The sequence below is a fragment of the Myotis myotis genome, unplaced genomic scaffold (assembly GCF_014108235.1).
Source record: "Myotis myotis isolate mMyoMyo1 unplaced genomic scaffold, mMyoMyo1.p scaffold_m19_p_11, whole genome shotgun sequence".
In the NCBI taxonomy this organism is placed as follows: Eukaryota; Metazoa; Chordata; class Mammalia; order Chiroptera; family Vespertilionidae; genus Myotis; species Myotis myotis.
In genome coordinates, this window is record NW_023416315.1 from 31,318,598 (window position 1) to 31,344,536 (window position 25,939).

The 25,939-nt window shown below is 38.5% G+C and overlaps 1 long non-coding RNA gene across 1 annotated transcript in view; it reads right to left on the bottom strand.

The window, feature by feature from the left end:
- Positions 1–25,939, bottom strand: part of LOC118666170 — a 96,953-nt gene that overhangs the window by 21,459 nt on the left and 49,555 nt on the right. Inside the window, exon 6 of the long non-coding RNA XR_004970880.1 lies at positions 14,166–14,408. This is a non-coding gene — a long non-coding RNA (uncharacterized LOC118666170). The remainder of the gene's footprint in view (positions 1–14,165; positions 14,409–25,939) is intronic.

Genomic DNA, 25,939 nt, shown 5'->3' on the forward strand with positions numbered 1-25,939 from the left:
GGTCTAGGGTAAAGAGAACTTGAAAATTCTAATAAGGAAAAAATAAATAGAAATACATCTTGTTCTTGGATACAAAGACACAATATTGTAAAGATGGCAGATCTCTCTGAATTAATTAATAAAGTCAATGTGATTACCCACAAAATTACAAATAAAATTTTATATTTTGGAACTTCATAAGAATTCTATGGGGAAAATAGAAATGAAAAATATAGAAATATAAGCAGGCTGGGATAGCTATAATAGACATAAAAAAATAGCAGTTATGGAAAACTAGGCCCTTATGTATTTAAAACATACATTAAAACATGCTTCAGGAACAAACAGCTCATCAGGGTAGAACCCCAAAATAGAGCAAAATGCATGTGATAATTTAGTATATGATAAGGATGGCTTTACAAATAAGCTAGAAAAAGCTGTATTAATCAATTAGCTAGTTATTTGTGAGGGTAAATAAGATCATTATATAAAAATAAATTCCAAATATATAAAATATTTCAAAATAAAATATGAAACCAAAAAACAATGGGCACTTAGGAAAAGAACTTAAACTGGGGATCGAGCTGGGAGCCTGGGCATGTGCTCTTGACCAAAATCAAACCCAGAACCTTCAGTCCACAGGCTGATGCTCTATCCACTCACCCATACTAGCTGGGTTTTTAAGTTTGGGCCTAATAAGAGACCCTCTCTCCTCACCTACTGGATTAATTCCATGTCTGGGCTGGGTGTGGCCTTTCATCAATGCCACTATCATCCTAGATTAGGCTCATAAATGCTCATAAAGTGTCTTGTTCTATCTAGTACTGCCTCGTCAAATCTCTCCAAGACTAAACCTAAAGGAAACAGATGTAACACTAAGAGAAGACTCATAGAATTAGCAAATAATGTCTTAATAGTGTTTGTTTCATTTCCAATAGTCTGGGTGGGATTTTTCTTACTATCCAGTGTAAGGGGTTTGAGGAACCCTATATCCCAGATATAACATTGAGTTCAAAGAGATTAAAAAGGAAATGCATTATAATTAAGGGTACAATTGCAAAGGACAACCTACATTTATTTCAACAGGTTTATTTGAATATCTGCATGAAAGTACGCTGCACACGTCTGTATTTACCCTGTGGCCTTTGCTCATGTTTCTCTTCTGTTTTTGTATTTTGCTTCCCAAGCAACATTGATTAAGTATTAAGCAAGATCAGAGAGGAAGTTTAAACAATAATGATTGTTACTCAGAGACACTTCAAGTCAAAGCATGTCCTACAGAACACACAATAAATTTTGGAATTCTGATGTACAAACCTTGTTAGCTTACATTACTGGAATTAGTGCTCTTCTCCAATTCCATTCTATTTACTAGTGTATAAATTAGGATTCCAACAGGAAACAGATGGTGCACTCAAATTGGGATAATTTGAGGAGGGTTTATTTACAAAGGGACTATTTACAGAAGTGTGGGTATCAGAGTCACAAAGGATAGTGTGAGAATGCTGAGCTGGTCACAAGTTGACACCCTATGTCCATAAGGACTTGAGAAGGAGTAGTCATTGGATGGGGCAGACGAGAGTCATACAGAGACATCCCCCTTAAAAGGATGAGCGACCTTCCAAGGAGAGTACAGCCAGCTTCAGAGCATCTGTCAGGGAGGTCACTCTCTTCCTGTCTCCAGTTCAACAACCCAACAGAAGGCATAGAGGGAATGGCAGCTTTAATGGCCTTAGTCACCAGTGCCACTTGAGGATACCTCTCCACAAGGTATCAAGGAGAATAAATACTTCTGGTTCTGCTGCCGGGATTCCCTATAGCGATTCTCCGATGGCCAAACCTAACCAAGAGCCAGAAGACACAGCGCCAGTTGATAAAGTATAAATGAGTCAACTTCCTGGGGCAAAGATCAAGATAGAAAAAGGAGGCCTAATAACATACCCAACACATATGATTAAATTGCTGTGCCTACACATGCTCCATAACACACAAATATACTTACATGTATAACTTGAAAAACACTCCGAAAATAATTTTCCCTGAAAACTTGTACCTTATTGATGTCTTTCATGTTCAAAATTTCCACCATCTGATACTTCAGAGATGTAATACTGCTGAAAATCTAATGTTGGATAGCACTGGTAGTGAATTGGAAAGGAAAAAAGGAACTAATATTTTTTAATACAAGCCCCCCCTACATAGCCTATCTCGTTTATTCTTAAAAATAACCCTATGAGTTATCAGTTATCACCCACATTTTAAAGATAAATTGAGACTTGAGTAGTTCAAGTAATTTTTCCAAATTTACTCAGAGAATACAAGGTGAATCACTGAACCCAGGCCTGTCTGATTCTAAAGTCCATTCAGTTCATCCCTCACCACATTGCTATTGAGCACTTTAATCCAAAACAGGTTAACATTTTCCTAGCAGAAAGTAGGAAGAGCAAGAGCCAATTAAAGATATAAAAGGGGAAGATTAATTGTACAGAATCTAATGTCTATCTGGTAGAATATTAAAGGGGAAATCCTAGAGGTTAAGGAAGTGGGTTAGTTAGGAAGGAGCTTCATGTCTAAGGAGAAAGGGAAATAGATTCAATACAATCTTTGAGTTCTTCCCACTCCCCTCTCTTGCTGAGACAGCCCTGCCATTTTTCAGAGCTTATGGACTTTGCACCTGAGATTTACACCTTTCCACAGAGGAAGCATTTTATTATGTCTGCAATGATGCAATGCCTCACCCAAAGTAATACTTTCACCAGCCTCCCAGATTCCCCTGTTCCTACTTGCTGTAGGACAGCTGTGAGCAATGGTCAATTGATTGTAGGTTCACTACAATTACCGGAGGGGCAATGACTATCTCAGTTGCACCTGCCTTTGTACACGTGTGTTGTTACAGTAAAATTAAAATCACACCTACTCACATAGGAGGATGTTGTTGCCAATGAGTTTACATCTTGATAGAATTAGATGAGTCAGTGACTCCAGGCAGACATCATGATATCATAGAAAATCTTAAAGGGAATGTGCTGCTTGACTAGGGATTCGTCTGCCTAGAGCAGTGGTCGGCAAACTCATTAGTCAACAGAGCCAAATATCAACAGTACAACGATTGAAATTTCTTTTGAGAGCCAAATTTTTTAAACTTAAACTATATAGGTAGGTACATTGTTATTAACTTAATTAGGGTACTCCTAAGGCTTAGGAAGAGCCACACTCAAGGGACCAAAGAGCCGCAGTTTGCCGACCACTGGCCTAGAGAACAAACAACATGGAGCCCAAATATGTGTGAGTTCTCTTCTGCTCTAAGGAGTCTGAAAGCATGGTTTCAGACCCCAGACAAGAAAATCCGCACATCTGTGCTTTTCCCCATGGGCAAAAATGGCCAACCGGAAGTGACCAGTAAGAAAGATTATGGAGTAATGCTCTTTTCATCTTTTTATAAAAGCTGAATTTAATACCCTGCTAAAGCCTTCCAATATTCTTTTTTTAAATAGAGCTAGAAACCTCTAAAAAAAGAACACAAAGAAATAACTTCTAGGGCTGGGCAACCACTCCCTGAGTCAATGGGGAATCACAAGCAGTACTTTTATTTTTGACTCAAATTCCACAGTTGTCATAAGGCCTGACATTCTCATGGCTTCTTCAATTTCCACATAGAACTTATTTGAGAATGTTCTGTTTACCCAGCTAGCCTTTCTGCCTGAGCTGTGAAATCATTTCAGACAGCTAACTGGGTAAAGAGCTTAAAATAGAGTGGTATTTATTCTTTATCAGCTTAAAACTGCCAACCAGCAATCAACTTGGGTCTTAGATAAATGCAGAAATGCTTTTGAGCTATTTATATTTCCTTTGCCATCCATAGAATAATTTAATTCAGAAGTAACTTAAATAAAGGAGACTCTTTAACTCATGAAATATTTTTTTTATCAAATATCTGATTAGGCCTCATTAAATTACTCAAATGATTCAAATATTGAGAATGAATTCATTGTTTGAAAATTTGGGGATGTTTTGAAAATACTTTCTCTCCAAAAATTCATATATAGTCATAACTTAAATGTTGTGCAATATTTATGTTATTATCCATATGTACTATTAGACATTTAAGGGTCTGTGTGTACATGTGATGAAAAAGCACCTAGTCCAGGGGTGGGCAACCCCTGGCACACGTGCCAAACATGGCACACCAGTAACTTTTGCTGGCATGCGAAACCCTCTTTTATAATCTTCCATTTACAATTTTTTTTCTTAATATCGACTTTTTTATTTTTCAGATAAATTCAGTGTAGGTGCATCTTAGATACATAAATAATTTACATAACAAGTTATCTTAAAGACCACAGACATGGATTGACGAGAGAGGGGAAGAGCAATTTCTATGCCTCTGCTTTAACTCTCCCTGCCTTCCTAGATCCGACCAGTGTTTTGGTTTCATCCACATACGCTTGTGAATCTTTGTTCTCAGTGATGAATTTTGTTAAGTCTCGTAATAGGAGTAGCCTGACGGATGAAAGTAGTAGCTCGTGCATATCTCTGAAGGTCATGAAATATAAACCTGGTGTAAAATCTCTGTCATCAATGATGCAGCAGCAAAAGTCCCACTGATAATATCAAACAGAGTCATAAAGTTTTCTGTCAGATTATCAGTGTACATATATACATTAAAAAGTAAATGTTGCCGAACCGGTTTGGCTCAGTGGATAGAGTGTCAGCCTGCAGACTGAGGGGTCCCAGGTTCGATTCCGGTCAAGGACATGTACCTTGGTTGTGGGCACATCCCCCGTGGGGGGCGTGCAGGAGGCAGCTGATCAATTTCTCTCATTGATGTTTCTAGCTCTCTGTCCCTCTCCCTGCTTCTCTGTAGAAAATCAATAAAATATATTTTAAAAAAAGTAAATGTATTTTTCATCATCATATACTGTGTTTTTGTCGCTCGAATGAATTTTATTATTTCTTCAAGGTTCTTCACATACGTACACCTTAAGAGATATCAAGTAGGTGTAACATGTTCCCAAAAAGTAGGGTTGGCATGCAGAAGAATTTTGAGTCAAATCTTTTGCTGGTTTTGGCACGCACTCACAAAAAGTTTGCCCACCCCTGACCTAGTCTATGAGGCAGAGTCACAAGATTTGAACCATGTCTCTACCACAGGTTACCTAGTCATATCACTTACAATGCCTCAGAGTCCTTCTCTGTAAAATGAACAGGTTGGACTAATATATAGTTTTGAAATCATGATCTGAAGAGCATTCAAAACTCTGAAGGGGTGACTCAGTAGCCATTGTTGGAGGTGGCAATTAGGCCTCCACATAACCCTGCCACCACCATTGTCACCATCGTCACCATCAGAGCAACTCCACATTTTCCATTTTTGTGTGAGATTTTGGTTGGAGACCACTTTTAAAAAGTTGAAAGGATTTGTCTACAGTATCTCTTTGGTGAAATTCTATGACTCTGGGTTTTTAGTTCCATGGACATGTAGGTATGCCTCTTTGCATAGCAAGTAGCATTTCCTTTGATGTACTAAGTAGAAAAAACTCAGTGTGCCCCACAAGATATAAGTAGGACAATGATCATCTCATTTTATTCCTCTGAAAATGAGCAAACTCCTCTGCTTAGATAGATTACTATAATTTTCCTTATAAGAATGTTCTACTATTTATATTTAAACAGTTTGATACGTCAAATGGATTTTCAAAGCTGGGTAGGAACTAACGTAACTGGCAGAATAACATCTTGCTTTGAAGTGGCTGAATTATGGAACTGATCCTTTGAAACATAAATACACAAATACAACACACACACTACTACAACACGTCTGCATTTAGACAACCAAAATCCCTCAGTGATCAAGATAAACAAAGCAGGGTGGTAGAAGTAGAGCCAGGATAAGGAAAGGGGTGTGATTTTCATGGCTCATCTCTCTAAGTTTGGAACAAAAATAAAAGAGGTCTGGATCTCACTCAGTTAAAGCTGCCTTGGAGGCCCACACACATATATGGGTGCAGGTGGGGCGAGGGAAGGGAAGAGGGCTGCTGGGAGAGGGAATGGAAGCTAAATCCCTGGGGAAGAGCCTAAAGGAGGCAGGCTTATGCTGTCAGTCCAAGAACTGCTGCAATGAGAAGGACTGAAAGCCAGAAGAACCCAGGGGACGAATCATTACACTGGAAGCAAAACAATGAGTAAACTGAAGACAAAGATGTGTCTAACAGAGTGGGATTGGACTCAAAGCACAAGAGAGGGAAAGGTTGTTAGAGAATGAATTTCCTAAATAAAGCTCATCTCATGTGACATAATTTTCAGGGTTTGCCATATTTTCAATGGATTGGAATTTATCCTCAAAGTGCACCACACTTCATAAGGGATATATAAGGATACACAATCCTGTGTGAGACAGCGAAGGGGGTCTTGGACAGCATGGACTTTTCATTGCAATATAAAAATTTATGTTGAAGTCCAAACACATCTTTTTCCCCACCTCAGAGCACTCTATGGTTTCAATGACTTTCACATGTTAGTGATTTGGCTAAAATAACAACTGTATATTTTAATAATTTCATGACATTTCTTTGGATAATAAGAGAGGTCCTCATGTCACACAAAAGTAGAGAAAATTCAATTTTTTAAATATCTTGTTGGCTCTAAGTGCAATTATAATTCCATCCCTCAATAGTACGTACTATTGTTAATAAATATATTTTACATTGTTTGAACTTTTTCTTGTCTATTTAAATATTGTACCAAAATCCTACCAATATACTGCTGATAAAATAATTATAGTTTTTCATAAAACAAAGCTGGAGCAAAAAGAAATTCACTATTACTTCTGTAAAAAAATATACTTTTGTAATAAGGAAAATTTGGTTTCAGACAAAATTTCTAAGTGACTAGCCCTTGAATTTAAATAAATATAAACTTTTGTCCCCACTCAAAAAAACACTGGAGAGAAATTTTGGCTTCAGAACTGGGTTTCATAAGCCTTTATTTCTGGCCTCTAAACAGTCTCATAAGTAAAAAAAAAAAAAAGGTCAGATTTACCACATTTCTCAACTGTCACATATACAAAGGACGGTTATGATTTTCCCAAATTAAAATAAGCAATAACAGGTTGTGACAATATACACAATTTCCCTACAGAGAAATGTCATTATTCTCACTTTTATTAACAACAGTCCTTGGGAAAAAGCCATAAATCACTTTGACGTAAGAGAGGTAACAGGAAGTTGGCTAGCGACTGAGGGACCTATGCCATGAGTGGAGATAGCTTAATATTTTGTTTGCACGTGTTTTCTTAGCCTATGAAGCAGCAGTAACCTGGACTTTTATCTACCAAACCATAGGAATGTTATTTCTCTCATGATCTTCTTTATTCAAAAATCATAGAATTTTTTTAAATCATGTAATTCCTCTGACAACCCCATTCACCATCTAGGTACTCTTATTGCTTTGCGGGGATGGGAACACTGAAATAGAATGTATCTTGAATTAAATTTCTCCTAGCATCTCAAGGCACAAACTGGAATTTCTAAATGGATTATAAAAGAAACTAAACAGAACATCAAGAAACTATGTAATATGTCACTGGTAGCATTTTAATAGTCATTGATGATCCTACTAGTTATGAACGCATTTGTGCCTTTAAGTATATATTTTCGGCCTAAATGATTCTATAAAGAGATTTCAGATTAGCCATTTTATGACTACTGACCGTGATTGGAACGTATTATTTTGTTGGTACTACTACTAAAGACAAGATGAAAATCAGAGGGTCCCCAAGAAAAAGACCAAGGAACGGACCTTTGAGTGCAGTAATCTTACTGGGGAATGCTCTGGGGATGAAGTCCCTTTAGGGGAATGAGAGAAGCAGGATCTGGCAGAAGTTGAACTTCAAAGCAACAGAAGCTTCCCACAGGGTGCTATGGAAACGCAGTGGCCTTTCAGAGCTGTGCTGGATGAGGCAACAAGTCCAGGCCTCCTCCGCTCCCCTCCTCCACCAGGGACATGGCCCAGTGCTGGGGAAAGTTTGTAAACTTGGGTGAAGTAGCTCCCTTCAGCAAAGGCCAATGTCCTGAGAAACACTCAGATGTGTGAGCCTTCAGCAAGTGGTACAATGAGTGCTCACATCATAAGGAAGGCACACACGCAGTGCTCCACAGCATCCATTACAGTGATAAAATGTTCACAAGCCTAGGATTTTCAGGATATTATTCTAAATGAAATAGCATTATATTTAGTTTAGTAAGCCAAACAGTTTAAACTTTAGCATCTCTATAATAACAACCATCAATATATCTCTCATAAACTAACATGAAATAAAATTCAGAGAGAGAACTGATAGAGTAAATCATATCTTTAAAAATAATTTCAAAGAAACTAATCATCTTTGCATCTTATGATAATTCGCATGCAACCAATTCTCTTGGAAGTCTGAACTGTAAAATCATTCTTTGAACTTATCTCTGAGTCACCTAATGAGAATAATAATTTTTAAAAAATCCTTACTTCCTAATAGGCTTTCATTGAACCTGTCCTAACTTTGTAGTGTGGTTTGGTTCTTAATGTGGAAGAGCCCATCTGAAGTAAATGGACAGCATGGGGAGGTGAGTGGGGTGGGGAAGAATATCGTGTGCATATTGCAATTTGGCAGAAAAGACAGAAAGATTCTCAGGACACTGGACAACCTTCTTCTAGCTTCTTTTTGTGGACAAATGTGAAATGGATTAATTCAGCTTACAAGTTCCCGTGAGTTCATTTTCTCCTGATGCTCCCGTTAGAAGATACTCAGAAGATGTCCTTTATCTTCTAGGCCAAGAATAACTAAAGTGAACTTTAAGAATAGATAAGAACAAATACAGGCCATTTTCTAAAACCACAGTGGGGGGTTATGGATTATGTTTGAAAAAGAAATGAACATATCTTGAGACTACATTTCAATTTTCTTGAAACATTTTTCTAATCTGAGAAAAAAATATTATTTGGCTGTGACATGTGTTAAAACAATATATGTCAAGAGGATAGTTACTACACATCACACAAAAACTTTTTAAATACTACCTTCCAGAGTTCTGGAAAAGAACAAAAGGGGAAAAATAAAGACAATAATTCACTTTCATTTTAAGTTACAATTGAGACATGAGATACTTGTCTTGACAAGAGGCCTGTGCACTTTCATAAAATACTAGGATTTGTAAAAAATGAGTATATTGTATAAGAAAATAAAACTGTGCCTTGGGACAGTTTTTACTGGAATGATACCTTCTGCCAGGTGCAAACAGGTACTCCATAAGGTGGTAATTGCTCTGGCACATACACCAGAGTTCAAGGTCTGCTCCTCAGTAGCTTTGCCAGCTTAGAAATTTGATATTATGTTCCAGAATAGTTTACTCTCAAGAATACAAATTCACACTAACAAAAGTCCCTAAAGACTGATAAATAAACCAGGTTATTAATGTATAGCAAGTGTCAACCAATGAAACTAACTACTCCATTGAACAGGCAGTGGCTGGATGAATGTGGAATATGATTTGGTCCTTTAGTGGAATCTCACTGTGATTGACAGACACAGACTTTATTCTACACAATTGATATTTTTGAGAAGTAACCAGGAAGCTATATAAGCTGGGCAAGCTAACATCTCCCCTGGATAAAGAGTTCTTTGATGGAAGCTGGTACTGATTGTGTGATTATTCTTTTTTTATAATTCCATGAATAGCCCCAGATTTGATCAGCATTAGAATTCCATGAATAGCCCCAGATTTGATCAGCATTAGAATTCCATGAATAGACCCAGATTTGGTTGATACTAGAATTTTCCCTCAGGGAAATATATATAAAATTAGATATAGAAGTGTTTACTTATTTAGAAGGACAAAAGAAACCACATTTACAACTTTAGGGAGCTGATAAATATAAAAAAACATTATAAAATCTACAAAAAATATATACTTGCATTAATATTAACTAACTGCCTGATTACCATTTAATATTTTTCTTACATTTTGAATTCCTTCTTCATATGACTATAATTTTGCAATATCATTTTCTAGAGAGAGAATAGAAAGATACTTAGGTCTTTCCTCTAGCACGGCATATCAAAATTTGTTTTGTATTATAGAAGTTTAGAAAAGTTTATTTTACTTTCTCAAGTTGTTATTATAATGCCACATCTGTATCCTCCTCCCTGGTTTCTTGCTCAGGCAGCGGGGAACGAGTGGGGACCCCCTTGGAGGACCCCAGCCCTTTGATCTCCCTGACTCGTAAAGCGCCCTGCTGCTGCAGCTGCGCCAGCACAAACATCAGCCCTTGTCTCACTTCCCTACCCACTCTGCCCCTGTGGTCCTGCTCGGAGGAGTGAAGAAGATGGCCATGAACCTGGGTTGTGGGAGCTTCCAAACTGCTCTTCAGCCTCGAGTCCAGATCTTCTCCTTGGGGTCAAACTTAGTGCTATGATGTATCCAGATCCACATGGGCCCATGGAGATATTTCTGGAAGTGGAGGCCCACTCCTGGCCCCAAGACTGGCCCTAACCAGTTTAGAACAGACCCCTAACCCCCAGGTTTGGCCATCTTTCTCCACCGAGAACACAGTAGGCCTTGAGCAGAGCCTAGTGAGTGTGGGTCCTGAAGTTTAAGCTTCATCATAGTTGGATAAGTAGAACCCTGCCTCAAGCAAGTTAGACAAGCCTTAGTAGGGGACCATCCTCTCTCGAAGGGGGTTAAACATACAGATTTCAGACCCTTCTCTGCGGGTTCTGCTCCGAATTGGAGGCAGCACCCAGACTGTGTTGTTGTTGTTGTTGTTGTTGTTGTTGTTGTTGTTGTTAATCCTCACCCGGGGATATTTTCCATTCATTCTTAGAGTGAGTGAAAGGGAAGGGGAGAGACAGAGAGAGAGAGAGACATCGATTGGTTACCTTCTGCACTTGCCTAGCCCGGGCCAGGGATCCAGCCTATAACCAAGGTATGTGCCCTTAACTGGAATTGACCCTGAAACCTTCAGTCTGTGGGCCCAAACATCCAGGGCAGACTGTATTTTTAAATACCCTAGCTGATTCTTACACTCTGATACATTTAGAAACAGGGCTTTGAAGCAACATAATATATCTCAACTTTGAGCTTTTAAACGTAGATTAAGTAGGCAGTTTATTGCCCATAATAGGAAATTTATTGCCTTCATTTACACGTTTTTAAGGCATGACTATGTGGACGTGTGTGTATGCATGGTAGTGGTGTGTGTATGTGTGTGTTTTGTGTGTGTGCATCTGTATGTGTGGTGTATGTGTAGTGTATGAAGTGGGGTGTGCAGCCCCAGAAATCCGGCACAGCTTCCTCAATGTCTATCTGGTTTTATGCTTTGGAAGCAGAAAGACCTATATTTGAAATTTTGCTCCACCACTTGAGATTTTGAAACCTGCAAAATATAGATAACAATACTTACTTCATAGATTTGAAGAAGTGTAAATGGGAAAACAATCAGTAAACAGTTGCTTATTTAGTTATACATTTCATTTTCTTCTGCCCCCCCCTTTTTTTTAATCCTTAGCCAAGGATATGTTTATTGTTTTTAAAGAGAGAGGAAAGGAGGGTGAGAGAGAAACAACTACATGTTTGTCTTCTGTACACACCCCTGCTTATGTGCCCTATGGGGATTCGAATCCGTGGCTCTTTGGTGCACAGGACAACGCTCCAACTAACTGAGCCACATCGGCCAGGGCTAAACAAATGTGCTTCTTTACTTTACTCCTCTTAAACAATAACATATGTGAAATCACTTATTTAAAGTTTAGTTGTGTTATGATACATGGTAACATGAATATATAACTATTTTTTTAAATGTTTCCTTGAAACACCTGAAGTCATGTTCCAATGTCACTGGGGTACAAGCGCTAGGCTTCAGCAGCATTGGCCAGAACTAACGCATTCTCCAGATTTATCAGTGAGCAGGATCCCGCTCCTTCTGCTAATGGCCTGTCCTCAAATAGGTACTGCTGAGTCTGTTGCATACATTTACCACAGCCAGAAAACAACTTGGAAAGCCCAGAGTTAAGCACTAAATAAATCCCAAGAAATCGTCAAACTTTCTTGATAGCATAGTGGACCTGTATCATAGATCTCTTCCAGTTGATCTCTAGCTTATACTGCTTTTGGAATTCTATTATTTGACAGAAGTAATGAATTATTTTTTTAAACGACTGCATCATCAAATTTCCCAAAGCAAATATGTTTAAACATGGTTTAATAAACTCACAAGAATTATAAACGACTTATCAGACTTTGAAACAAACTGCATTACTAATATTTTTAACTCCTTATTTTGAAATAATTATAGAATCACAAAAGTTGCAAAAAAAAACTTTACAAAAAGATCCTACCAGCTCATGTTTAACATCCTACATGATTTCAGTACAATAGTAAGACCAGGTAGTCAACATCTGAACAAACCAAAATGCTTATTCAGATTTTACTAGTTAACATAAACTCCTTTGTGTGCACATGTGTGTTTAGTTCTAAGCAATTTTATCATAGGTGTAGGTTCATGTATCTACCATTAGAGTCAAAATATAAAAAGTTCCATTATCACAAAACAGCCTGTGCTACTACCCCTTTATACCCCTTTACATCAACCCCCCAACCCTAAGGCCTGGCAACTACTGATCTGTTCTCTTTCTCCATAATTGTGTTATTTAATAAAAGTTATATAAGTAGAACCATGTAGTATGTAACCTTCTGAGATTGGCTTTTGTCATTCAGCGTAATTTCCCTGAGGTTCATGCAAGTTACTGTGTGTATCGATAGCCTATTTCTTCTTGTTGCTGATTAGTATCCCGTGGTTTGGATGTTTAACCATTCACCCACTGAAGGACATTTGGGTGGTTTCCAGTGTTTAGCTATTACAGCTGTTATGAACATTCATGACCAAATTTCTGTGAGAAAATAAGTTTTCATTTCTCTGAAATATGTACAATGGCTGGGCTGTGTTGGAAGCGCATTTTTAGTTTAAGGAACTGCCAGACTATTTTGCAGAGTGTCTGTGTCTTTGATACACTCCCACCAGCAATGCATGATGATCCAGTTACTCTGCAATTTCACCAGCGCTGGGTATTATTCTGATAGGGGTGTGGTGATCTCTGGTGGTTTTAATATGCGTTTCTCTGGTGGCTGATGATGAACATCTTTTCATGTGCTTATTTGCCATCTTTTTATATCCTCTTTGGTGAAACATCTGTTCCTGTCCTTTGCCTGTTTTCTAAATGGATTGCTGGTAGTATTTTTATATTGAATTTTGAAAGTAATGTATATTTTCTAGATATACGTCCTTTGTCATACATGCATTTTCTTCCTATTCATGGTTGTCTTTCATTCTCTTAAGAAAAGGAAGGTTTATGATGAAGTTTAATTTCTCTAATATGTTTTTAAGGATATTTTTCCTGTTTACTTTACAATGCACACTTACCAATTATTCTTTAAGTGTGGAACATTTTCTTTCAATACATCTTTTGAATTTTGTATTGTAATGCTCTTAACTTGAAATACCTTGTAAAGGTAATGGTTTTATAAAATTATTCTAGAGCAGGGGTGGGCAAACTTTTTGACTCAAGGGCCACAATGGGTTCTTAAACTGGACCGGAGGGCCGGAACAAAAGCATGGATGGAGTGTTTGTGTGAACTAATATAAATTCAAAGTAAATATCATTACATAAAAGGGTACGGTCTTTTTTTTTTTTTTTTTTTTTAGTTTTATTCATTTCAAACAGGCCAGATCCGACCCGCGGGCCGTAGTTTGCCCACGGCTGTTCTAGAGAATAAATCCATATACTATACATTCTGGGGATCATTTTTATTTACTTCAACAAACATGAACTGATTTATGAAGATTGTCCTTGTTTCTCTCATCTCTCCATGGACTAATAAAAGCTTTGCCACGTACAAAGGCAGGTGCTGAGACCTGCCCTGGAGGCCACCCCCCTGAAGCGTAAAGTCCACTGCATTAGAATCAGGAAAAGAAGGCTGGCTTGCCTCAGATTACTCTTTTGCCAAGGGGATTCTGAGCATATTTCAGCTCTAGAAAAAAAAAGGGAGTGAAGAAAGGGAAAAAATATGACATATGTAAAGCCTTGAGATTCATTTGACAAGTGTCAAGAGAAGAGACTGCCCCTGCAATATATAATACAAAGTCGAATTTCTTACTTGCTAAGGGGAAACTGCTGGCAGAAAACAATCTCTGAGTGAAGCAAAGAGCCCAGTTCATGCCACGGTTAGGGGGAGCCAGCAGCTCAGGGATTGGCTGATTTTTCAGGTCCGGGCGCTGAAGCGGCGCTGGTGCATGGAGCCAAGGACTGGTAGACCAGGGATGGATTAAAATCTGTTCTGCGGCAACTTGTGCTGAGTTTAGTACTAGAGGCAAAGAATCAGTCTTGTCCCTGATAGGAACTTCAAGAAAGAATTTTTTGTGTGAAAAATACAGAATCTCAGTCCCCATCCCACACCTGTTGAATCAGAATCTCTGGTGATGCCCAGGTAGATAACAATAAATTTAACTAGGTATACATATACATATACATATACATATACATATACATATACATATACATATACATATACATATACATAAACATATACATATACAGACACACGCACATATATTTGTCAGTCATGCATTTCCTGGTTAACACAAAACAATGTGAAATTGATTTGGGTTCGTGATCATTTGAGACCATTGGAAACATCCAGAGGCAGAACAAGCCAAGGTGGGGAAATGAATAGAAAGCAGGCTACAATCTCGACAGGCTTCTTTGGAGTCAGCAAAGGCACCAAGAGCATTAACTAGAGTGATCCCGCTTGTGTATCCCCCAACATGGGCGCCCTGCTCTCATGTCCAATTCTTTTCCTCCGCAAAGAGCCTGAATACTGGAGAAGGAAAATCCTCTCGGACTTTGGCCTCCCTTCTATCCCTCAGAGAAAACCTTAGCACATCATAGGCTTAGTTACATACTATGGAGGTCAAAGTTCTTTTTATCATTGCGAAACCAAAGAAACTTTAGATAAATTAGAGTAATTCAGCTTAGTTATTGAGTCATTTACTAAAGCAATTAGCTTATACCATTGTGCCCTTTGGGATACTCAGTTCTATTAGAAGTTCAAGTCTTTATGTTCAGAGCAAATCGGCCCTTTTTTTCAGCCACATGAACTTTACCTAATTATCTGCTCACTTATATTTGACCCTGGATATTTTTAAACTTAGTTACTCCTTTTACCAGTAAAATGCCTAATTTAGTAATACCTATAAGTGTTAAATCAAATATAAATGGTTTTATAACACCAAAAGCAAGAAAAATATCTCTCCTTTCTCACAAACTCTCTCCTTAAAGACAATAGCTTTTAACTGCTTTGGGTATTTCTTGTAGTTACTTCCATACATATATATATATTTTTTTTTTTTAAATGTGGTTACTGTATTAGTTCTCTGGGGCTACTGTAACAAATCACCACAAATTAGGTAGCTTAAAATAACAGAAATCATTCTCAGACAGTTCTGGGGGGCAGAAGTCTGAAACCAAGGTGTTGGCAGGTCCCCAAAGGCTCGGGGGGGGTCGGGGGTGGGTGGGCGCGGGGTGGGAACAAATTTATCTTTGGCTCTTCCTACCTTCCAATTACATCACTCTGATTTCTGCAGATATACATAGTTGGCAAATGTGTACCACCACCAATATAAGATTTCTATCACCCAGAAAAATTTCCTTATGTACATCTCCATTCAAACTCTCCCCGGTCCAGCCAAAAAACAAACAAAAAATACTTTCTTTTGCTTTTATTTTACTACAGATTATATTTTCTTTTTTAATTTAAAATATATATATAAGATGATACAGTATGTATTCTTTTGTGTCTGGCTTCTTTCCCTTAGTATAACGTTTTCGAGATTCAACCATATTGTTACTGCATCAGTAGTTTGCACCGATTATATGGCTATCTCAAAGATTGTCAACCTTTTTCAGCTCAGTACTAAAATTCTGCAGCACACCAAAAAATATATTTTGGGCTGATCTGACGAAAAAAAAATAGATATAATTTTGATACATTCACACCTGATGGCTATTATTGTATTCACTGTTGTCAATTTTTTTATTTGACAAGTTAAGGGAAAAGAGGTCAGTGCCATGACTAAATAGTCAGGTATTGCATGTTTTAAAATTATTGCAGTACACCAGTTGAAAATTGCCAGGCTATATCACAATTTGTTTATTTATTTCACCTATTAATGTTTCCACTTGGAGACTATCCTATATAATAAAACCCTAATATGCAAATCAACTGAACGGTGGAACAACAGGTTGCTATGATGTGCACTGACCACTGGTCGGGGGCAGCTCCTACATTGAGCATCTGCCCACCGAGACAGAGGCCACCAGCCAAGGCTGGTGTCAGCAGGGGGCCCACCAATCGCTCCACCCACTGGTCGCCCCACAGATGGCCCTGATCACTGGTCAGGCCTACGGACCCTACCCTATATAATGGGAACAGTCTCTTAGATTTAAAAATTAAAACCTGGCAAGGCTACTCTAACACTGAAGAAACAGGATGATGCAGGGATGACATGCATGGACTCTGGCTTGCACATTTTATGGTCAGCCCTGATTCTGACACTTATAACTGTGGGACAAAGCCAATTACTTAACTTCTCTCTGCTTCAGTTTTTCCACCCATAAGATGGGGGAAATGGTACTACTGCCTCAGAAGCATCATGTTATGTACTACGTCTTATAATCAGGGCAAAAAAAATGTAGCTGCCCATACAACAGCAAGATGCCTTTCATCTGTATGAAAAGTATGGTCACTGGTGCATGCAGCATTCCAGACTGTGAGAGGGATGTCTGACTGCTGGTTTAGGCCTGACATCCCCTGAGGGGTCCCAGATTGCTAGAGGACGCAGGCTGGGCTGAGGGACAGCCCTCCACACTCCACCCTTGCACAAATTGCATGCACCAGGCCTCTAGTTGTGAATAATACCACAATGAACATTCATGTACAAATCTTTACATGGACATAGGTTTTCATTGATCATTTAAAAACCTCTTTTCGTGAAGTACCTATTTAACATATATTTTTTTATTTTTAATTGGGTTGATTCTCTCATTATTGAGTCATAAAAATTTTTCAAATCTTTTAAATGCAGTCCTTGGTCAGATGTATCCTAATATTCCTGGAATACAGTCTAATGATACTTCCCAAGAAGGGCTAAATACTGTGGTCCTTAGATATCTAAAAATATCTTTATTTTCCTTTAGTCATATTTTAAATTTTGACTAAGTATAGAATTCTAGTTTGAGCACCTTTTTTTTTACTACAACTTTGAACATTGTCTTCTAACTTTAGGATTAGTGTTGAAAATATAATATCTGTCTGATAACCAGTTCTGGTTGATTTTCCTTTCCCTCTTTCGAAACTTTTAAGTTTATTACTTATCCTTCATAACATTAAGTTTGACTAATTTTCTACCTTCTTGTTGGGCTTTTTTCAATAACTGACCTAGGCACGTGGGTCCTATCAACTTGAACACTGATTGATGTTCTTTTCTGTTCTGTTTTGTTAATCCTCGCCCAAGGATATTTTTTTCCATTAATTTTTTTAGAGAGAATGGAAGAGAGGGGGAGAGAGAGGAACATCATTGTGAGGGAGACACATTCATTGATTACCTCCCTCTCTCGACCTGGTCAGGGCCAGAGATGGAGCCTGCAACTGAGGTACATGCCCTTGACCAGAATCGAACCATCCCAGGGCCCATGCTCTAACCATTGAGAAAACCAGTTAGGGCTGACTAATGTTCTTCATCACTGGTTAGGAGCATAGCCTCTAGTGTCATGCTACCACCATACTAACTTCAGACCATTGGAAATGGTTTATAACTTACCTGATATGAGGATTTAATTAATTAATACAGTTCAGTAAATAGCAGAGCATTATATTATTACTGTTATTACCATTGGTTGTATATTAGTATTATCAGTAGTATAATCACCATTAGTAGTAATAATATTAGCATCACTTTTGTAGTATCCTCTCATCTCTTCTCCCTTTCTGGGATACCAATTTTTTCTATATTTTTTACTGATTTCAGAGAGGAAGTGAGAGGGAGAAAGAGATAGAAACATCAATGATAAGAGAGAATTACTGATCAGCTGACTCTTGCACACCCCACATTGGGTATCGAGCCCACAACCCAGGCATGTGCCCTGACCAGGAATTGAACCGTGACCTCCTGGTTCATGGGGCAACACTCAACCACCGAGTCACACCAGTCAGGCTGGGATACCAATTATTGACATGCTGGACACTTTGGGTTGACTTTGTTGTTTCTTTTCTTTCTCTCTTGTGTTGTCTCTGTGTTTTTGTTATGTTCCCTGGATAATCTCATTGAGTTTATCTTTCATCACTAATATCAATATGTTTGGTAATTATGTTTTTAACTTTTAAGGACACTTGTTCTTCTGAATGTTCCTTTTCATTGCATTCTGTTCTTGCTTTCTACGTGCAATTCTCCTTGACGCTATCTAAGAATACATATTAGAGTGTGGAGATTTGTTCACTTTTTTTCATTGCTTTCTTTACATAAGCCTTTGCTCATTGACTGTATTCTGCCAGGAGAGAGGAACCTCAGAGGTCTGTGTCACCTCGAAAGCTCGACCCCAGCCCTGGAGCAACATTCATATGCCCAAGAATAGACCACAAGCTATGGAGGTGGCTGGCTTCAAGGGCTCAGGAGGAGTTGGCACCTTAGCATCTCAAAGGCACCAGCAGACGCAAAGACCAGAGGACCCTCACTGAGTGCCACACTCTGTGTTAGACCCTTGGATCCTTGTTGAAATCTGAGAGAGGGACAGCCCACGGACCTCCTCCTGGCAGCCCTGCTGACTAAAGGCTTGGCATCAAATTAAATTTGGCTTGAAGAAATGTTTCAATTTGTATACATCCAAGATTTTGGAGTTATTCACTATACCTCTTATCTACATATCCCTTTTTCCCCTAAACTATCAAGTCCCGAATTCACATCTTTATTTCTACTTCCCTTTAAAAAAGAAAGATCTCTATATTCCCAAGTTCCTTGAATTTCCATGTACCACTCTTGTACATTATCTCTTCCTAAGAATCTGCTTTGAACTATACTTTCCTCCTTGAAAGTTTCTTTACAATCATGAGCAAAGTAGTGTATTTGTTGTATTCCAACTCTAGGTTTTATTATGATTGCTCTACAGAATATATTGTTGCATTAACAGTATCAGATTTTCTGCCAATCTTTAATTCTAATTATTTTCATCAGTCATTTCATGTTATATGGCCATGTCTGCAAATTGGGTGAGAAGAATGTGGAAGAAAACAGCACAGCTCATGGAAGCAATACAATCCATCTCCTCTCCAGATCAGCCTAACATTCCTTCACCCTAAAACCATAGAAGATATATCCTTTGATGACAGCTGTGTTGGAAGGATTTTATAGACATTCAAAACATAGTGCCTTGTTTAAATGAATCACTGTTATTGTTATGAATTTGAGGGTTGTTGTTTTTTTTACATTTAAACATCAGCTTGAAATACATATGATTGTAAATTTGTTAAAGGAAGAGGCATATTTTAAATGTCTTATTCTGTTATAAGACTTTTGGTACAATGTAAAGTCTGTTTGCAGGTCCAGCCATTTCCACAAATGGAATAATTTTTGGTTTTGTTTTTAATTAAACTATTTGTAGTTGTATCATGTAAAAGCAAGAGGTGTCAGATAAAAATCTAAATAGCTGACTTCCTTTGCTAAAAGATCCGGCATGACTAAACCCACTTTCCTTCATTTCTTCAGTTCCCTCACATGCCAACAATCAGCTCCCTTTTTTTAATTTTTTGAATCTGGTCTCTCAGAATCTCATACTTGGTCCACTTTACTCAGAGTTACCTGTGTGGCTCTTAAAGACATTTGGGTTTGAAAATCTGGCTTACATTTTCTTTGGATAATCACAAACGACTGAGAATTCTGATAATTGATGAGATTCTTCCCTAATTCATAGCAAATAAAACTAAGCTATGCAGTGTGTTGTTGTTTGAAGGTAACATTGCAGAGAGTGAATCAAGTAACTAAATACATCTTATCTAAAATTACATCTAATATATCTTTGTAGCAAGAATTGAAGCATGCCCTCTTGCTCAAAAATAAATGTCAGCGTTGGCTGTGGAGGGATAATTACCTCACTTTTTAGCCCAGTATACCTCACCTTCTTCCCTTGGGAGTACTGTGAAACTATGCCCCATAAATAAATAATATGATAGAAAACAAATAACTGTGATGACAAAATAGTAATCTCTAGAGAGAGAGAGAGTGACCTGGATGCTGACGTAAAGCCTGAAAGAAATTCAATATCCTACCACGACCGGGAATAATTTCTATCATCATAGAATGAGAGGCACTAAAATAAATTGGCAAAATGAAACCTCTCTGCATATGGTGTTTACTCAGAAGGGTGAGGTGCCAAAGAGACTGTCAGCCACAGCAAGTTGGACCTTCTCTGGCCCAGTATCATTTCAAGAGCTGCCCCTGACAAAAGCTCAGGCCTTTGCGCCCATTAGACTCAGTGTGAAAGGTCTCCATTCATTTGCCAGCTGGCATAGTAGACCGTTATCTAAAGATGTGAACAGCTACAGCCCTGGCCTCCCTGCAACTGGAAACCAAAGCGACGATTAATTATGGATGGAATGCGGCCAGGCAAGGCTGCAATTGTAATCAAATGAGACCACAGTGAGGAAAAATAACATTTTATTCAGTACTGGGTACCTCACAGATAGATTTATGACTATGCTGCCAGTTGGAGATAAAGTAAAAATCAATCATATTATTCATATGAGTAACACAAGCAAATGCTGGTGAAACAAAAACTATGCTTCCTATGATTGTGTTGCAGATACTTCATTTATATACAGCTTTATTCAGCAGAATCACACATCCACAACGTTTGTGTGTGGGTTTTTTTCCAATGCAAGCTGAGAAATACACTATCAGCTGGTACTGTAATGAAGAGATCTGGGAACTTTTCACATGCAAAGCCTTGGTTACAAAAATATATTAAAATATTTCCTGCTGTACTGCCCTGCTCATATTTTATTATGATAACTCTATTGCATTTTGACATGTGGAGCAGAAGTTACAGAATAGCCAGCCAACAAAATAGAACAGCTTGTTAATTATGTCTATAGAAAATCAAAAGAAGAAAAAGTAATGCTACTTCTGTGCAGTAAAAATGCTAGAGAACTGATGTTTCTAGAAAGACCATTGAAATCTCAATCTAGTTCTGCAAAGGAAGGAGCATCTGAAGCTGAACGTGCCCTAAAAGGATGGGCTTTGGAGGGTGAACTTGTCAAGCTAAACAGAGAAAATGCTACAATAAACCACAGGCTAGTAGGGAAGAGTGTCTCATGGACTAGAATTAATTATCATCTAGCAAGCCCTAGTTCACTTAAAAAAAAAAAAATAACCATCTGTTGGTGGCACTGTGATGATGGTATGCAATTATCCTTTCATAGCAGAAGTGACATGTTCTTTTTTACATCCCTTAGAATGTGACGCTTTTACATAGAAGTTTAAGTAACTTTGGCAATGAAAATGAATAGGTATATTCTGAGACCTTCAGATCAATAGCCTAGGAGATTTTACATGGAAATTAGAATCTATCTGCCTGAATCTTCAATTCTACCTCACTTCTATCCCTTTCTATCACTTACCAAGCTATCTGTGCAGTGAGTGGGGTGACTGGAGGGAAGCCAGAGGATTCCAGCAGAAGAAGAAGGGATAGAAAGAAAAAGTGGCAGAATGCCACAGCAGGCTCCACTGTTCTGGAATATCTCTGTTCACTCACCACCCTCCTGTGCCTCCTCCCTACCCCCAGCAGCAGAAGCCAGAAGACCCCGGTGACTGCAGCTTCTATGGGGGTCACAACTAATAACTGCTTAGTCAACAAGATGTCTTCATTTCTTTTCAGGGTTTCTCAACCTTTTAATTTATTTTTTATTAAATATATTGGGGTGACATTGGTTAATAAGATTATATAAGTTTCAAGTGTACAATATGATAATACATCATCTGTATATTGCATTGTGTGCTCCTACCATCACTCAGCCATAAGAAAAGATGAACTAATGCCAATTACAACATGAACAGATCTAAGAGTATGATGCTACATTAAATAAATCAGAAGGAAAAGAATCATATGATATATAAAGCAGAAAGCAACAAATAAATGAACAAAATAAACAAAAAGAGGTCTTCTTAAGAAATGGAATATTAGGCATGATCATGGGAAGAGGAGCGGATAGATGGTAAAAATGATAAAAACAATAAATAAATAATCTACAAGCCCAAAATGGGGTGATTGCATTTGTAAGTATCTTTACATTCCTCACTCTGAAGAGGGCTGTAGCTTTGGGTATAGCTTCTAATTAAAACTAAACAATAAATATTGCTGAAATGGCAGTGGTCTTTTCCAAGGCATCTTTGTTGGTGTAGTGTGGCATAACTGATTTTGCCTTTCTTGGTTGCCTTGCTCCTCAAAATTAAGTAATTAAACACATTTGTTCACTTTAAAGTAGTTTTTTGCTTTGGATCATTTGAATTCGGAATCAATGAACAAGTACACTGTAAAGAACCATGAGGAAATCTAGGAAGCAGATGCTTTAAAGGTGGACGGGGGGAAGCGCCATCCATGGACCTCTTTTTATTTTTATATATATTTTTTCATTGATTTCAGAGAGGAATGGAAAGGGAGAGATAGAAACATCAATGATGAGAATCAGTGGTCAGCTGCCTCCTGCACACCCCATACTGGGGACGCAGCCCAGGCACATGCCCAGACCAGGAATCGAACCCGGGACCCTTCAGTCCACGGGCTGACACTCTATCCACTGAGCCAAACTGGCCAGGGCCCAAAGATCTCTTAAACATGAAGATTAGGGCGCCCATTAACAATAGTCTCCTGGAACCTATTTACATAAGTAAATGAGGCCCACCTAAAGGTGAGTAAAGCTTCAATTTGCCTTTGTGCAAACCGAACTCCTTCCTTCTCTGTAACAGAGTGACAGACACTGGAATTCGGTCACTCTTCACTTCGCCCTGAGGTGACAAGGAACACAGAAACAAAGTTTTCAAAGTGCTGCAGAATGCAAATGTGTGTGTGTGTGTGTGCAAAAGTATGCTGGGAGACAAAATAAGACCATTACACTAGAACACTCATTTCTGTCATAATGCAGCATTCTGTCTCGATTTTTGGAGAAAATATCTTCATCTCTCTTCACACTGGGTTTTGTCCTCAGCCCCAAACGAGGGCATTTGTTTCCCACAAGGGTCTATGGAATTCTTCCTATAGTCCCAGAGCCTGTCACCTTCCTAGAGGCTCCTCCTCCTGCCCCAGGCAGAATTAAAGAGTCCATCTACCTGTGTCCCTATACTGCAACTATACTTACATTCATGGCATTAAATTTTTAGTGATTTCTGTCCCCCCACAGCCTCTCACCCTCCATCCCCCTACCCACCCACCCTGGCCCCCCATCTGCACCCCAATTCTCAATTCCACTGAGACTTATTTGAGGCCAGAAAGCATATTTTATCTACTTTGGGATCTGAAGTACTGCATGCACAGCCTGACACCTAATAGGTCCTGAGTATAGTGCCAAATTGAATAAAGCTTAAGAATTCAAAATATATCTGAAGAATAATTGCTAGGTATACGTAGTTTTTAGTTTATGTGTTCTGTCTCAGAAAATATGTTCCAGAAGACATTTTAATCTACCTAATCTTACTGCCCCTTTAGTACAGTCTCATAGAAATAACCAACGTATATGGGATCCCTAAATGATTAAAATTCACACATATTTAACGCAAATATCTGTAAAGTGCCTGGGAAGCATGATCTTCAAATCAACAGCCTAGAGAATGTTACATAAAAACTGCAGTCTCTGTTCTCCATTCAAACCTTGTTCCCCTCATCTTGCACTCATTTCTATAAATGACTGAGTTCTGTGCAAGTAAGTGGAGAAAAGTCAGAAAATTCCAGGTAAAAGAAGAGGGCACTTAGCACAAAGCACATGTGTATTAAGTGCTCTGCATATATTCTCTTATTGAACCCCAAAGTGTAGTTATTAATATCCCTGCTTTACCAATAAGGAAACTGAGGCTGAAGGATTTTAAGGCACACATGTGAGTACACATCAGGGTCATGATTCAGACTCTTTTGTTTCTCTGATGTTAAAGACTCAGTGGCTCTCTCTATAACCTCGCAGAGAACTGTTGTATGTTTAATGCATGGCCTTTTCTTGCCTAGTTAGTGAAAAGTATTTCTTCAATAGGTACTTGTTGAGTGCCCAAGTGATAGGCACATAATAGCTGATACATGTAATTTTTTTAAGAAATCTGCATAATGCCCTAATTTCCAGAAACCTGCTAGAAGAAAAACAGAAGCCTACTATTGCATCCTTTGTTTTTCTACCAAAGGTGTTTTAGAGTAAATATTCTGGGATCAGAGGATTTATACACATAGGTCCCCAGCTGTGGCTTGATTCTCTATATAATAATTTACATTAAAAGTGCTTCAGATCAGTATATGTCATTTTTATTTTGAAAGGTGGCATAGTAAAATTTGTAGTTTGAGATATTAAAATACTTTAACTATTTTCTCTCACTAGCATATAGTCATAGAGAACAACTTATAGAAGACTTTTATGTATTGTTCATGTAACAGAGCCTAATATAAACTGTACCTGTGCCTGTAATGCACCTGCACAGACATTCAAAACAACAAAGGCCTTTGCTCGTCTCTGGACCCAGACCAGCCTCTACTTTTGAGTTCAGAAAGCAAACTGTGCCCTGTCCTCTTAGTGAAGGCTCTTTTCACAAAAGGCTTGTCTCGCTTAGAATACACTTTTCTGCCTCCTTGCCATCATTTGGCTACTTCTTCCTGCTGTTTTCCCTTAGCTTAGAACAAACTTCCTCCCAGGCATTCTTAATCTGAGACCTGTGGCCTCCATGGGCAGGATTTTATTTCATTATAATCCATTTCCTTGGTAATACTATATACATCTTCTTTCATGTATTTATTTTTTCTCAGAAGAGGTTCACATCACAACAGAGATTAAGGCAGTCCCTCCGTTAGGGCCCACAGTGCCCTGATCCCATTCCAAGATCAAAACACTCCGATGTTATTCGCCTCCACTGAAGGGTAGATGCCTCAAGACAGGAGAGCAGCAGTGTCCACACTGTACTCTCTCTACCCACACGCTACTTGTACACAGAAAGGGAACAAGAGGTGTCTGTGGAAAGGATGATGGATGACAGGATGGATGGATTATATCCATCCACCTAAAGTGGCAACCCTGCATATGTTATACTGCTCAGTAGCTCCATTTGAAAGTTATAGATGAATAAAAATGGGACCATAAATTATGATTAAATGCCACTTGATAGAAAAAAACCCTTCAAATAACTGCAGTTCATGAGAAGAATAAAATTACAATGTGACTAACAGACTGTAAATGACTCCACAGGTGGTCTGCCTGATTGTGAAATGTTTTATTTCTCTAACTCTAATTCCAAACTGTAGGTTCTTTACCACTTCATACCAATTCCAGTCTTGGAGAGGATGGATACAACAGGCTGAACCTGTACAGTCCAGTTCTTTGTGACCACTGGCTTCCCAATGACAGATGAGAATGTCCTTGTGGCCCAGGGCATGGCATGGCCACTGAACTTGACTGCTGCTCCCCAAGTCCCTGGGTTTGTTTCCTGGCCTCAGTTGCCTTCTTGTTATTTAAGAAAACATCTATACTAATAAAAGGGTAATATGCTAATTAGACCAGGTTGATCAGCCATCTTCCAGACATCCGACTTCCTTTCAGACAAAGCCATGGTGATGGGGGCTGAGGCAGAGGCAGTTAGGGGT